Source organism: Dasypus novemcinctus, chromosome 5, assembly GCF_030445035.2.
Source record: "Dasypus novemcinctus isolate mDasNov1 chromosome 5, mDasNov1.1.hap2, whole genome shotgun sequence".
In the NCBI taxonomy this organism is placed as follows: domain Eukaryota; kingdom Metazoa; phylum Chordata; class Mammalia; order Cingulata; family Dasypodidae; genus Dasypus; species Dasypus novemcinctus.
The window spans coordinates 8,747,434-8,761,094 of NC_080677.1; the positions used below are offsets into that span (position 1 = coordinate 8,747,434).

At 35.3% G+C, this 13,661-nt stretch overlaps 1 pseudogene; it reads right to left on the minus strand.

The window, feature by feature from the left end:
* Positions 1-1,374: 1,374 nt before the first annotated feature.
* Positions 1,375-7,679, minus strand: LOC101445907 (mesoderm induction early response protein 1 pseudogene; annotated as a pseudogene).
* Between the last annotated feature and the right edge of the window lie 5,982 nt (positions 7,680-13,661).

Genomic DNA, 13,661 nt, shown 5'->3' on the forward strand with positions numbered 1-13,661 from the left:
TATAAAACTATATTTTTAACAAGAATTTTGCACTAAAAATAAAATAACACTCTCATAAGTCTACATAAATAGGTAATTCTATTTGTCATCACACAGAGCAATGATTACTGTGTATATTAATTGTTTTAAATCTGTACTAATGGACTTGAGAGTTTCATTTTGGAAATAGACAAATCTGAAAAACAGGCTTGTAACTGGAAAAGTTTAACAACTTTTAACTTCGTCACTTTCTCCATATAAACTCAATACTATTGCCTGCCAATAGTTACTCCTTCCATGTGCCACATAAATATCATTGGCCTTTCCCCCTCTGTTTAATGTAAAAATGGGAAATTTTCTAAGGCATGTACAAATAACTGAACAGTAGTCTAGTCAGCACAATGCAGTTAAGCACTTAAGCCAACACGGAACTCTTGTCTTTCTTCAAAAATAACAACAAATGCAAAACACATGGTGCAATTTAAGTATCATGCTTAATTTCATTTTCAAGCTATTTGTCTTAAAGTAGAAATTTGAAAAAACAAACTTTCATGATCCTTTAAGAATGCTTTTATCAGCTGGATAAGATACATGACTTAGTTACTACACACTTAAAATTTCATTAGAAAAACCTTTCCAAAATAAAATGAAAGCTGACAGACACAGAATATTAATACCCCTCATAAAAAGTTTACCGAATGGAAAAATTAAGAAAATCATATAAGTTTTCATATTAAGAAAGAATAGCTCAGTTAAAACACATGTAGTGTAAAATTTTTTCAAAAGTCTACAAAGCATCTGGAAAAATACAGACTGTATTCTAAAGACCAGATAAGAATAAGGAAAGATGTAGTTGATGTCAACAATTTTACACAAACAAATCTGACTTGGTTTATTTTTAAACTTCTCTCTCTCTATAAAAATCATGCTAACATAACTTTCAGGATTCTTAAGTGTTTCTTTAATAATAATATTCAATTTGTATGGAGAGAAACCTGTCTGTTAAAAAGATAAGGCATTTCAAGAAAGCAAAAAATAAGCAATAAACAGAAATTTGAACTTGTTTTTTTCTTCTCCTCCATCAAACTAAGCATTAAGTACCTTGTAGTGAAATTTTATAATATGATTAACTCATCAAACTCAAAGGTACCAATACTTCTTTAGTTCAACCAAATTTGCTAAACTATTTGTTATATCTGTAGAAGTATCTTTGACAGTTATAAACAATCTGCATAATGCAGAATTATGAAGTCTTACCTCCTAAAGTTGACTCAATTCAAATTTTCAAATTTTAATGAACTGCTTGAGAAAATCAAATTTTAAAGTAATCCATCAACGCTGAACATTTTAGTCACATTAGAATTTACTTCAAAGAAAACAAAATAGGTCTAGAATTTAGTCATTTATGTTCTCAAGTTCTTCAAATTTTCCATGTGAGTTAGCTTCTTGGAAAAATTCAGAACATGGACTTTCTTTTCCATTGCTTTCTACCTTTTGCCTTTTGGCAGGTGTCTCACTTTTTTCATCAAAATCATTTTCACTTCTTGCAGCCACATGGGCAAGTTTTGGGTCAGTGGTAAAGTTCTCTGTTTCATAACTGTTAGTGTCCATATCTGTGTGAAGTGGATTCTTATTTCTACTTGTTGGTCCATTAATGTGCAACCCTTCAACTTTTGCTTCTTTTTTGCTCAATATTTCACCTTGTCCATTAGATGACACCCCACTTTGATTGCTGTTGCTTATAGCGCCTCCTTTCTCAGGCTGGCTAATACTACTGTTTGAGGACGTTGGAGGAGGGGAAGGTGCATGACTAGAAGCAGCACTTTCACTCTCATTTAGGAGATGACCTGTGTAATCTGTTACACCAGGATGAAGATTATATTTCTTTTTTCCAAACTGCATTTGCTGAGCAAAGAAATCATAATGTTCAGATTTTTTTCCCACATGTTTAGAATGCTATACATTCATCAACTGACCTTGTTCAGACTTTATTAGCCTGAGTCAGATGAAAATCCTTGCCATAGGCTTTCAATCCTTGTTCAAAATTTCTACTCTCTTCCTCTGTCCAGAGATAATTCCTCTCCAGCTGTTTTACATTAAATCTTAATCTTCTCAATGGTTCTTCTGTGTCAAAATTACATTTAACCAAATGACATAAAGCTTGTTCATTGTCTGTTATGCGAGATCCTTCAGGAATTACTTTTATACCTTTCTCATTACCTCTTTTTCTAGATGCATCCTTAAGAAATGCAATCACTTTGTCTTCCATTAAATATTCAGAATCCCACAAGAGCTGATCATCATTTTCATATACTTTAAAATTTTCTTTATATCCAAAAATGCCAACTAGAATCTCTACTTGAAACAAAGACCCCACCATAATTTCCTTTTACCAGTCTTATGATGAAATATAATCTTGGTTTTCAGATTCTTCTTTTATTTCCCTGTTTGTATCAAAATGTGTACAATGACATGTGCAGATTGTTTCCTTGGATCTGGAGAAGCAATTGTGATGAATCATCATTGGAAGATTGAGTTTCATCCTCTTGACCTGATGAATCCTTTATATTCTCTTACTTATTTTCCTCACTACAGCCACTGTTGTCATCATTATCAGCTTCTTTGTCTTCTTCACCTTCCTCCTCCTCTTCATCTTCTTCAGGTGGTCAGACAGTACCCCATAACCATAAAGGCTGAGAAGTTCATGAAGTGGCATGTCACCTTCCCTTGCAAGATTCTCTATTTCAGAACTGAAGTTTGTTTCTCCTTCCATCATTTATTCTTCTAATTTCCATTCATCATCAAAATCATGAACCAGCGTGTAGGCTGATGAATCAAATTCATGGTCACTTGATGTTGCTGGACCCACTGGATTTGAAGACTCAACAGATGGCCAAATTCTGGAAATTAACCATGCCTGAAAATCAACTAGGCACTGGGAGAATTGAGCCACCACAGCATTTGGCAGTGCAATCCCAGTGCACTGCAGACACCAGGGAAGATTCACAATACTGCTGCAAAGATAAAAAGAAAGCCACTAAGGTATTTTTAATCTCATCCATTATGCCTTTCATTCCCTTAAGCTACGCTACTTTTCTTTGCAGTCTTTCAAATTATTCTTTATGCTCACCCAGTGTCTTCTTAATATCCTTTATCTCTTTAGCCATATTTTCCTTCAATTCCTTTAATTGATTTGGGATTTTTGGCTTGTTCATTGGCTGTACCACACAATCCTATTTCTTAGCATGGTTTGTAATTTTTTTGCTGATGTCTAGGCATCTGATTATGTTGGTGAATTTACTCTGATGGTCAATTTCTCTCTCTTGCCAAGTGGTTTTGTTTTATGGTTCTTTTTTGATTTTTGGCTCAACTTATTCTAAATCTTTAAGAATGTCCAGCTTAAATTATCAAAGAAGGCCAGGGATCCACTAATGGAGCACTGACCAGATCTAAGAATGCCTGGACACGATAAACTCCAAAAACCTTTTTCCTTCTTGCAATTTCCTGGCCTGCCAGAAGATGGTGCTCTTTGGTGAACCTTTCCACAAAGGTGTCTCTCTCAACCTCCATTTGCTGGTGATTCTGGTTTGATAAGAGCTGAGATTAAAAAAGGATGCTGTTGGCCAGACTTACCAAAGAGAAATTGCTTTGCCCTCTGCTGCACCTGCCTTCTCCCAGGAGGAAGATGTCCATTCCCCTTTCAGTTGGTTACAGTGAGCCGTGGTTTTACCCAGTCTGTTTGCCTTGAGGGTGGGTGTGCCTTTCCTGGCCACAGGGGCTAGTAACTCTTGGCCTTCACTTCGGCCTCTTCATCTCTCTGTCTCTCTCCTTCATGGATGATGCACAGCACTATTCTGATCTGCACATACCCAAAGCAGCTCCCTCAGACAGCACTTTTTTCCCCACACAGCAAGCACTTTTTAAAATTAGAAAATTTGTGAGTTTACAAAACAATCATGCATAATGTGCAAAACTCCCATACATCACCCCCTCTCCCACAAACACCTAGTTGTGGAACCTTTTAACAAATTATGAAAGAACATGATCAGACTATTACCACTGTCTGTGGTCCATAGTGTACACTTGGTATATTTTTTTCCATACACCCCTATTATTAACACTATGTATTATTATAGTACATTTGTTATCATGCATGAGAGAACAGTCTGTATTTGACTGTTAACCACAGTCCTTCTTCCCCAGCAAGCACTTAAAAAAATATATAGTTGTATTACAGAAGTTGTGAACTTACAAAAGAATCACGCACTTGTGTAGAATTCCCATACATTCATTCACCACCACACCACACCATTGTGGAACATTTGTTACAGATTATGAGATAATATCATCAGACTATTACCACTAACTATGGTCCATAGTGTACATTTGGTATATTTTTTCCCATGTCCTCCTATTTTTAATATGGTACATCCTTGGTATTGATGTAAGAATATTACAGCACTGCCGTTACCTGTGGTCCATAGACTATATTAATTGTATTTTTCTCATGCTTCTCCACATTCCCACCGCCCTGTTCTAGTTCACAGAAGGACATTCCTGCATTTGTACTATTAATCACAATTCTCATGCACCTCTGGATTCTCTGTTATTCAGTCCTAGATAATTTTCTAGCTTTCTTTCAATTGACATTTACAGCCCTAGACTACCCTTCTCTGTTACATTACTATTTATAAACCAGCTGTTACTCAATATAATGTGCTACCATCAACTCTATCCACTCCCACACATTTACAGTCAAATTAATTAAAACTTCTATATACATTAGGCATCAGTACCCCTCTCAGCCCTCCTCTTATCTCCTAATAATCTATTCTCTAGGTTTTAGCTCCATGTTTTTATTCTTCATATTTAGTTCATATTAGTGAGACCATGCATTTTTCACTTAGAATAATGCCTTCAAGATTCATTCATGTTGCGTACCAATTTCATCTCTTTTTACTGCAGGATAGTATTCCATCGTATTGTATATACCACTTTTTATTTATCTGTTCATTGGTTGATGGACACTTGGTTTGTTTCCATCTTTTGGCAGTTGTGAATAATGCTGCTATGAACATCAGTGCACAGATGTCTGTTTTCAATTCTGCTGGATATATTCTTAGTAGAGGAATTGCTGGATCATATGGCAGTTCTATGATTAGCTTCCTGAGGAACCACCACACTCTCTTCCACAGAACCTGCACCATTTTACAATCCCACCAACAGTGAAGGAATGTTCCTATTTCTCCACATCCTCTCCAACACTTACTGTTTTTGGCTTTCTTTAATAATGGCCCATCTATGCAGTGTGAGATGATATCTCATTGTCATTTTGATATGCATTTCTCCGATAGCTAGTGGCAGTGAACATTTTTTTTCATGTGCTTTTGGCCATTTGTATTTCTTGGAGAAATGTGTATTTAAGCCTCAGGCAGCTTTTCACCAGTCCTCCATTATATTTGTGAGGGGAGGGAGTTGAGCTCTGCCAACTGTCATTCCCAGAAGTTCTCCTTTGGTTTCTATTTTAATGACTTTGCTGTTTTATTATTGTTTATTCCTTCATATTTTAAAAGTTATTCTTGTATTCTTTTTTCTTTGAAAATTGGTCAATTTATTGATTGATTTTACACTTTTCTGCTTTTCTGATATAAGTATTTATAAGATCTCTTGAAGATGTTATTTTAAACTAAGGTGTGTCCTAACTGCATGAGGGTGGTACTTAATCAAGATTACTGGAGGTCTTAAAAAGATAAACTAGAAACCAGAATAAGAAAAAACCATGGAGAGAAGCTGGAAAACTAAGACATAACTTCAGACAAAAAGCTTTTAGTTCTGATAGCTTTTTTGTATGTTCCATCAAATTTTCTATACTGACAATCATATCATCTGTTAATAAGAAAACAGTTATATTTTTTCCTTTTCCTACATGAATGAATATTTCATTTTCTTGCCTATTGCACTGGCTAGGGCTTTGAATGTATTTTGAAGTGGTAACAGTATAGATCATATGATCAATATCTATTATCAAGGAAGTTAGTGGTAGTTCATTTGTAGATGTCCTCTAGTAGGTTGAGAAAGATTCCTTCTATTCCTAGGTTGTTGAGAACTAAGGAAAGGATGCTAGATTTTATAAAATGCTTTTTTAGTATCTATTGAGATGAACATAAGCTTTTTATTTTTAAGTGATCTAATAATGATAAATTACATTGCTTTTCCAAAGGTAATCTAATTTTTCCATTCCTGAGACAAACACCACTTACTTTATATACTATATATTGTTGGATTCAATTTCCTAAAAAATTGTTATAATTTTTGCATCTATATTCAGGAAGCATTTTGACTTCTAGTTGCTTTTCTTGTAATATCTTTGGTTTTGGTATCAGGGTAAATGTTTGTCTCAAATAATGAGTTGGGCAAAAGTCCCTCCTGTTGAATTTCCACTGTGTGGATCCATATTTCCATCTGATAGAATTTTCCTTCTGCTTGGACTTCATTTGACATTTCTTGCTGTATATGTCTGCTGGAAATGAATTATTTCTGCTTTTGTGTGTATGAAAAAGATTTTATTTACCCTTTGTTTTTGAAAAATATCTTCACTGGGTATAGAATTCCAGGTTGACAGGTTTTTCTTTGTTTTTTTTCAGGTACTTTATTTTATTTTTAAAGATTTATTTGTTTTATTTATTTCTCTTCCCTCCCCCTGCCCCCCCAGCCCCAGTTGTCTGTTCTTTGTGTCTATTTGCTGCGTGTTCTTTGTCCGCTTCTGTTGATGTCAGAGGCATGGGAATCTGTGTCTTTTTGCTGTGTCATCTTGCTGTGTCAGCTCTCCATGTGTGCAGTGCCATTCTTCGGCAGGCTGCACTTTCTTTCACGCTGGGCAGCTCTCCTTATGGGGCACACTCCTTGTGCATGGGGCTCCCCTACGCGGGGACACCCCTGTGTGGCACGCCACTCCTTGTGCGCATCAGCACTGTGCATGGGCCAGCTCCACATGGGTCAAGGAGGGCCGGGGTTTGAACCGCGGACCTCCAATGTGGTAGATGGACGCCCTAAACACTGGGCCAAGTCCGTGATTTTCTCTTTATCTCTGATTTTGAGCAATATGCTTATGATGTTCCTTGGTTTAGTTTTCTTCAAATTTCTTGTGCTTGAGTTCATTGAGCTTCTTGGACCTATAGATTCATAGTTTCCATCAAAATTGGAAAGATGTTGCCTTTTAATTATTCATTATTTTTTCTAGCTCCACATTTCTGTCCTCTCCTCAGGAACTCTAATTTCATTTCATTTGGCTATATGAAGTTATGCTCCAATGTATTAATCTGGGGCAATCATGGACTCACTTGTTTTATTCTTATCTCTTGCAATTTGCTATCTTTTATTGTTCAATGTTTTGGAAAAAAAATCTATATGCTTTGTCAAGTTGTTGGGTTGCTTCAGGCAAGAGGTAAATCTCCTTCCTGTTATGTCACCTTCACCTTGCCTGAAAGCAGAATTTTACACATACCCAATGCCTTTTAAATCTCTGATGTTTTTTATAAGATTTAAAAATATATTTAATGCACTTTATTTACTTGTCTTTTGTGAGAGGGTTGGTTCCCAAAAAATGTGATCAATTTGCCCATTTTGTCATATAAATCCTATGCATAAAAGTTTGAAGAATTTAAATTGGATTTAAATAAATCCCACAAAGTACTATTAGAAAAATACTTAAAATAAAATGACTGAAAACATACACATAAAATATAACAAAGATACAGAAGAACAAATAAGGGAAATAGTAGACATGGTGATTATTTTGAGACAATCTAAGGAAAAATTGTTTAATGGTATGAAGAATAATATCATGTCTTGATAAAGTATTAACACTGTTATAACAGTCATTAACCTTATGCCCCAAACAATACGTTTTCAATATGTATAAATCATACCTATATACAAGAACTAGACAGAAACACAGTTGTTCTCAGTGATGTTAACATATTATTATCAACCTAATCTACAATTTTTATCATGTGAAAAAAATGATAGAGAAGTTGTAATAATTCATTGGAATTAGTTTCCTCAGATTTCTCCAACCTATAAAGTCACCCAGAAATGGTTCACACACAGTAAATACAATAATACCAAATCTTTCACCCCACAATTTCCCATGGAAACTGCCACCATCTGCTGGGCACCATAGAGGTAGTATTGTTTTTTTCAAGTGGTAGGCAACAGTTGGAATGGGTTCAGAAGCTCAATCATGTCAACAAGGATATTTCTATTTCTATCTTTCCATCTACCAACCTTAGCTTGTTGGTTTCTTACCTTAGCTTGTTGGTTGCTTGTGAATATGGCTGCACCATCTTCAAACATCATGCCAATTTGAAATCAGAAAGAAGACATAAGGGATGGGACCAACTGAGTAAATTAATACAGAGTAGGAACTGGTGAGATACCCAGTCCTAAAACTTAGTGTCTTAGAAACAGAAAAGTTTGTTTCTACTTGTTGCTGTTTTGTCAATCTGAGTTTTTCAGGATCTCTATTCTATTGTATTCTCCCTCAAGTACCCAGGGCAATGGATCCTCTACCATTTAGAATGATATCAGTTGCCACAGAAAAAGGGAAGTGGACTGGTGGCTCTCACTTCAGGCATTAGAGACTTTCACCCAGAACTGAAGTGAGGACCCAACGTTGCTCACAAGTCATGGATGAAGCAAATCGTATGGCCATGCATATAAATATTCAAGGAGGTAGGCACGTGCAATCAGACCAGGTGTCTGGAATGAGAAGAACCCAGGATATTGTAAAACAGCACAAATGACTGTCAAGAAAGCTGTAAAATCAAGCATCTGGCTGAGAGGAACAGGACTGCCAGCACTGGTCACAGTCAGTCTAAACCAACCGTGGTTTACTGCCTGGGGGCTGAGCCCATTACCAGCTCTTACTAAGTCAAGGTTCTTTAGCAAAAAAGAATGGGCAAAATAGAAAGTCAACTAACAGCATGCAATAGGAGCAAAATCCTTGGAGTGTTCCAGCAGTGTGTGATGGGCCAAAATGGGAATCTCCTGCCCTCTCAGAAACATCATCTATTTTAGGTGTCACAAAACATGTTTCTCCTCTCAAATGCATTACAATTTTTTTTTAGATAAATAGTTCTTAAATGTTTTTCTTATGTTGCAACCACCCTCCATTGTGTAGAACTCAGATTTGTATGTCATATAGCCTGATCCGTTAGATAACTTCATTTGCTAGATTTGAATTCATAGGCATCTGCTTTCCTGAGGACCAACACTTTCCTCCACATTAAACTCATTTTAAAGGTTTCTTCTTCCTTTAGGAAGTGCCAGAGCTTCTTACACCATGACTTCTAATCTAGTAAATGGATTTCAAACTTAATGGAGTTTAAAGTGCACCAACTTTAGATTTAGCAAACTAGGTTTGAATCTTACTTATTCTATATCCTAGCTGGTGAATGGTGAACTCAAACAAATGATTTTTCCCCAGATCTTCAGTTTCCTCCCATGAAATTAATCAATAATAATGTCTTTCTTTCAGAATTGCCTGACACATAGGAAAAAAATTATGGTGGTCTTGATAGTTTTTTTTTTTTTTTACTTTTTTAGATTTTAAAAAATTTTTATTGAAGTATATCATTCATACTTGAACACACATAAACAATAAGTGCATAGTAAAGATTGCAAACTTACAAAATAAACATACATAACATCATACAGGGGTCTCATACCTCACCCCTCCACCAACTCTTTGCATTGGTGTAAAACATTTGTTACAAACTATGCTAGATCATTGTCAAAGTATTACTACCAACTATAGCCCTTATCTTACATTTGGTGTATTTTTCCCCCAACCCATACTATTTTTTTTAGTGTATTTTTGTTACAGATATTGTGAACTTGCAAAACAATCATACAGATGTGTAGATTTCTCATACACCTCCACACCCTGGTGGAACATTTGTTACAGACTATGAGATAATATCATCAGACTATTATCACCAATCATGGCCCATAGCACACATTTGGCACACTTTTTCCATACACCTCCATTATCAACACAGTACAGCTTGACATTAATGCAAGAATATTATAGTATTGCTGTTAGCCACAGGCTATAGGCCACACCAATTGTAGTTTTCCCAGGTTTCTCCATATTCTCATCACCCTGCAATAGTGATGTACATCTGCTCTAGCTAACAGAATGCTTAACCACAATTCTCTGGGTTATTCAGTCCCTCGATTATTCTTTAACTTTCTTTCTATTGACATTTACTTCCCCAGACTTTTTCAGTCACAATCCTATTTGTACACCAGTTGTTACTCACTATAATGTGTTACTATCAGCTCTATTCTCCACACTTTTACAGTCAAGTTAATTAAAACTTCTATGAACCGTAAGCATCCATAGTTCTTCTCAACCTTTCTCTTATCTTCTTATAACGTATACTCTAGGTTTTAATTCCATGTGTTTATTATTTGTATTTAGTGCACATTAATGAGACCATGGAGTATTTGTCCTTTTTTGTCTGGCTTACTTTGCTTAGTATAATGTCTTCAAGACCCATCCATGTTATCACATATGTCCCAATTTCATTTCTTCTTATTGCAGCATAGTATTCCATCATATGTATATACCATATTTTGTTTATCCATTCATTGGTGGATGGACACTTGGGTTGTTTCCATCTTTCGGCAATTGTAAACAATGCCACTATGAACATTGGTGTGCAGATGTCTGTTCGTGTCATAGTTTTTAGTTCTTCTGGATATATTACTAGTAGAAGAATTGCTGGATCATATGGCAGTTATATATTTAGCTTCCTGAGAAACCGCCAAACTGTCTTCCACAGAGGTTGTACCATTTCACACTCCCACCAACAGTGAAGGAGTGTTCCTATTTCTCCATGTCCTCTCCACCACTTTTTGCTTTCTGTTTTTCTAATAATGGCTATTCTATGTGGCGTTAGATGAGATCTTGTTGTTGTTTTAATTTGAACTTCCCTAATAGCTAGTGATTTGGAACATTTTTTCATGTGCTTTTTGGCCATTTTATTTCCTCTTCGGATATATGTCTATTTAAATCTTTTGTCCATTTTTAAATTGGATTGCTTGCTCTATTATTGTTGAGTTGTATGCTCTCTTTATATAGAATGGAAATCAAACCCTTATCAGATAAGTGGTTTCCAAATATCTTCTCCCATTGGCTGGGCTGCCTTTTCACCTTCTTGATGAAGTCCTTTGAATCACAGAAATATTTAAGTTTGAGGAGGTCCCATTTATCCATGTTTTCTTTTATTACTCATGCTTTTGGTATAGGGTTTAAGAATCCACCACCTACCACCAGGTCTTGAAGATGATTCCCCATATTTTCTTCTAGAAGCTTTATAGTGCTTCCTTTTATATTTAGGTCTTTGATCCATTTTGAATTAATTTTTATTTAAGGTGTGAGGTAGGGGTGTTCTTTCTTTCTTTTGGCTATGGATATCCAGTTCTCCCAGCACCATTTATTGAATAAACTGTTCTGTCCCAACTGGGAGGGCTTGACAGGCTTGTCAAAAATCACTTGGCCATAGATGTGAGGGTCTGTTTCTGAACCATCAATTCAGTTCCATTGGCCTATGCATCTATCTTTATGCCAATACCATAGTGTTTTCACCACTGTAGCTAGGTAATATGATTTGATTTAATGTCTGGAAGTGAGAGTCCTCCAACTTCACTTTTCCTTTTTAAGATGTTTCTGGCTATTTGGGGCCTCTTACCCTTCCAGATAAATTTGATAATTAAGTTTTCCATTTGCTTAAAAAATGCTGGTGGAATTTTTATTGGGATTGCATTGAGTCTGTATATCAATTTGGGTAGAATTGACATCTTAATGATATTTAGTTTTCCAATTCATGAGCATGGAATGTTCTTGCAATTGTTTAGGTCTTTTTTCATTTCTTTTAGCAATTCATTATAGTTTTCTGAACACAAGTGATTTGCATCCTTGTTTAAGTTTATTCCTAAATATTGGATTCTTTTAGTTGCTATTGTAAATGGAATTTTTTTCCTGACTTCCTCCTCAGATTGTGCATTATTAGTGTATAGAAACACCACTGATTTTTGCATATTGATCTTGTATCCTGACACTCTACTGAAATCATTTATTAGCTCTAGCAGCTTTGTTGTAGATTTTTCAGGATGGCTGCTCTAGCTAGAACCTCTAGCACTATATTGAACCACAGTCATGGCATTGGGCATCCTTGCCTTGTCCCTGATCTCAGTGGGAAAGCTTTTAGTGTTTCACCATTGAGTACAATATTACCTGTGGGGTTTTCACATATGACCTTTATCATGTTGAGAAAATTTCCTTCAATTTCTATTTATGTAGTATTTTTATCAAGAAAGGATGCTGTATTTGATCAAATGCCTTTTCTGTGTTGATAAGATCACGTGATTTTTCTTCTTTGATTTATTAATGTGGTGTATTATGCTGATTGATTTTCTTGTGTTGAATCAGCCTTGCATGCCTGGTATAAAGCCCACTTGATCATGATGGATAATTCTTTTAATGTGTTCTTGGATTTGATTGGCAAGTGTTTTATTGAGGATTTTTGCATCTGTATTAATTAGAGAAATGGGTCTGTAATTTTCTATTTTTGTAATATCTATTCTGGCTTTGGTATTAGGGTGATATCGGCTTCATAGAATGTGTTTGGTAGCCTAGCTTCTTGTTGAATTTTTTGGAAGAGCTTGAGGAAGATTGGTATTAAATCTTCTTTGACTGCTTGGTAGAACTCACCTATGAAACCATCTGGTCCTGGTCTTTTCATTTTGGGGAGCTCTTTGACAACTGTTTCAATTTCTTTACTTGTGATTGGCTTGTTGAGGACTTCTATTTCTCCTAGTGTCAGTGTAGGTTGTTTGTACATTCTTAGGAATTTTTCCATTTCATCTACCTTATCTAGTTTTTTAGCATAAAATTGTTCATAGTATCCTCTTATGATCACCCTTATTTCTGTGGGATTAGTAGTAAGGTTTCCCTTTTCATTTATTATTTCATTTATTTGAATTTTTTCTCTTTTTCTAGTTCATTTAGATAAGGGTTTGTTGACTTTGTTAATCTTCTCAAAGAACCAAGTTTTGATTTTGTTAATTTTCTCTATTGTTTTTTTGTTCTCAATTTCAATTATTTCTTCTCTGATCTTTGTTATTTCATTCCTTCTACTTGCTTTAGGATTAGTTTACTGTTCTTTTTCTAGTTCCTCCAGCTGTGTAGTTAGGTCATTGATTTTAGCTCTGTCTTTTTTAATGTAAGCATCAAGGGCTATAAATTTTCCTCTCAACACTGCTTTTGCAGCATCCCATTGCTTCTGATATGTTGTATTTTCATTGTCATTCATCTTGAGATATTTATTGATTTCTCCTGAAATTTCTTTTTTGACCCACTGATTATTTAAGAGTGTGTTGTTTAATCTCCATATATATGTGAATTTTTCCTTTATTTGCCACTTGTTGATTTCCAGTTCTATTCCATTATGATCAGAGAAAGTGCTTCGTATAATTTCAATTTTGTTGAATTTATTGATATCTGCTTTGTGTTCCAATATATCCTGGAGAAAGATCCACAAACACTTTAAAAGAATGTATATCCTGCTGTTTTGGGGTACAATGTTCTGTCTAGTTTTTTAGCATAAAGTTGT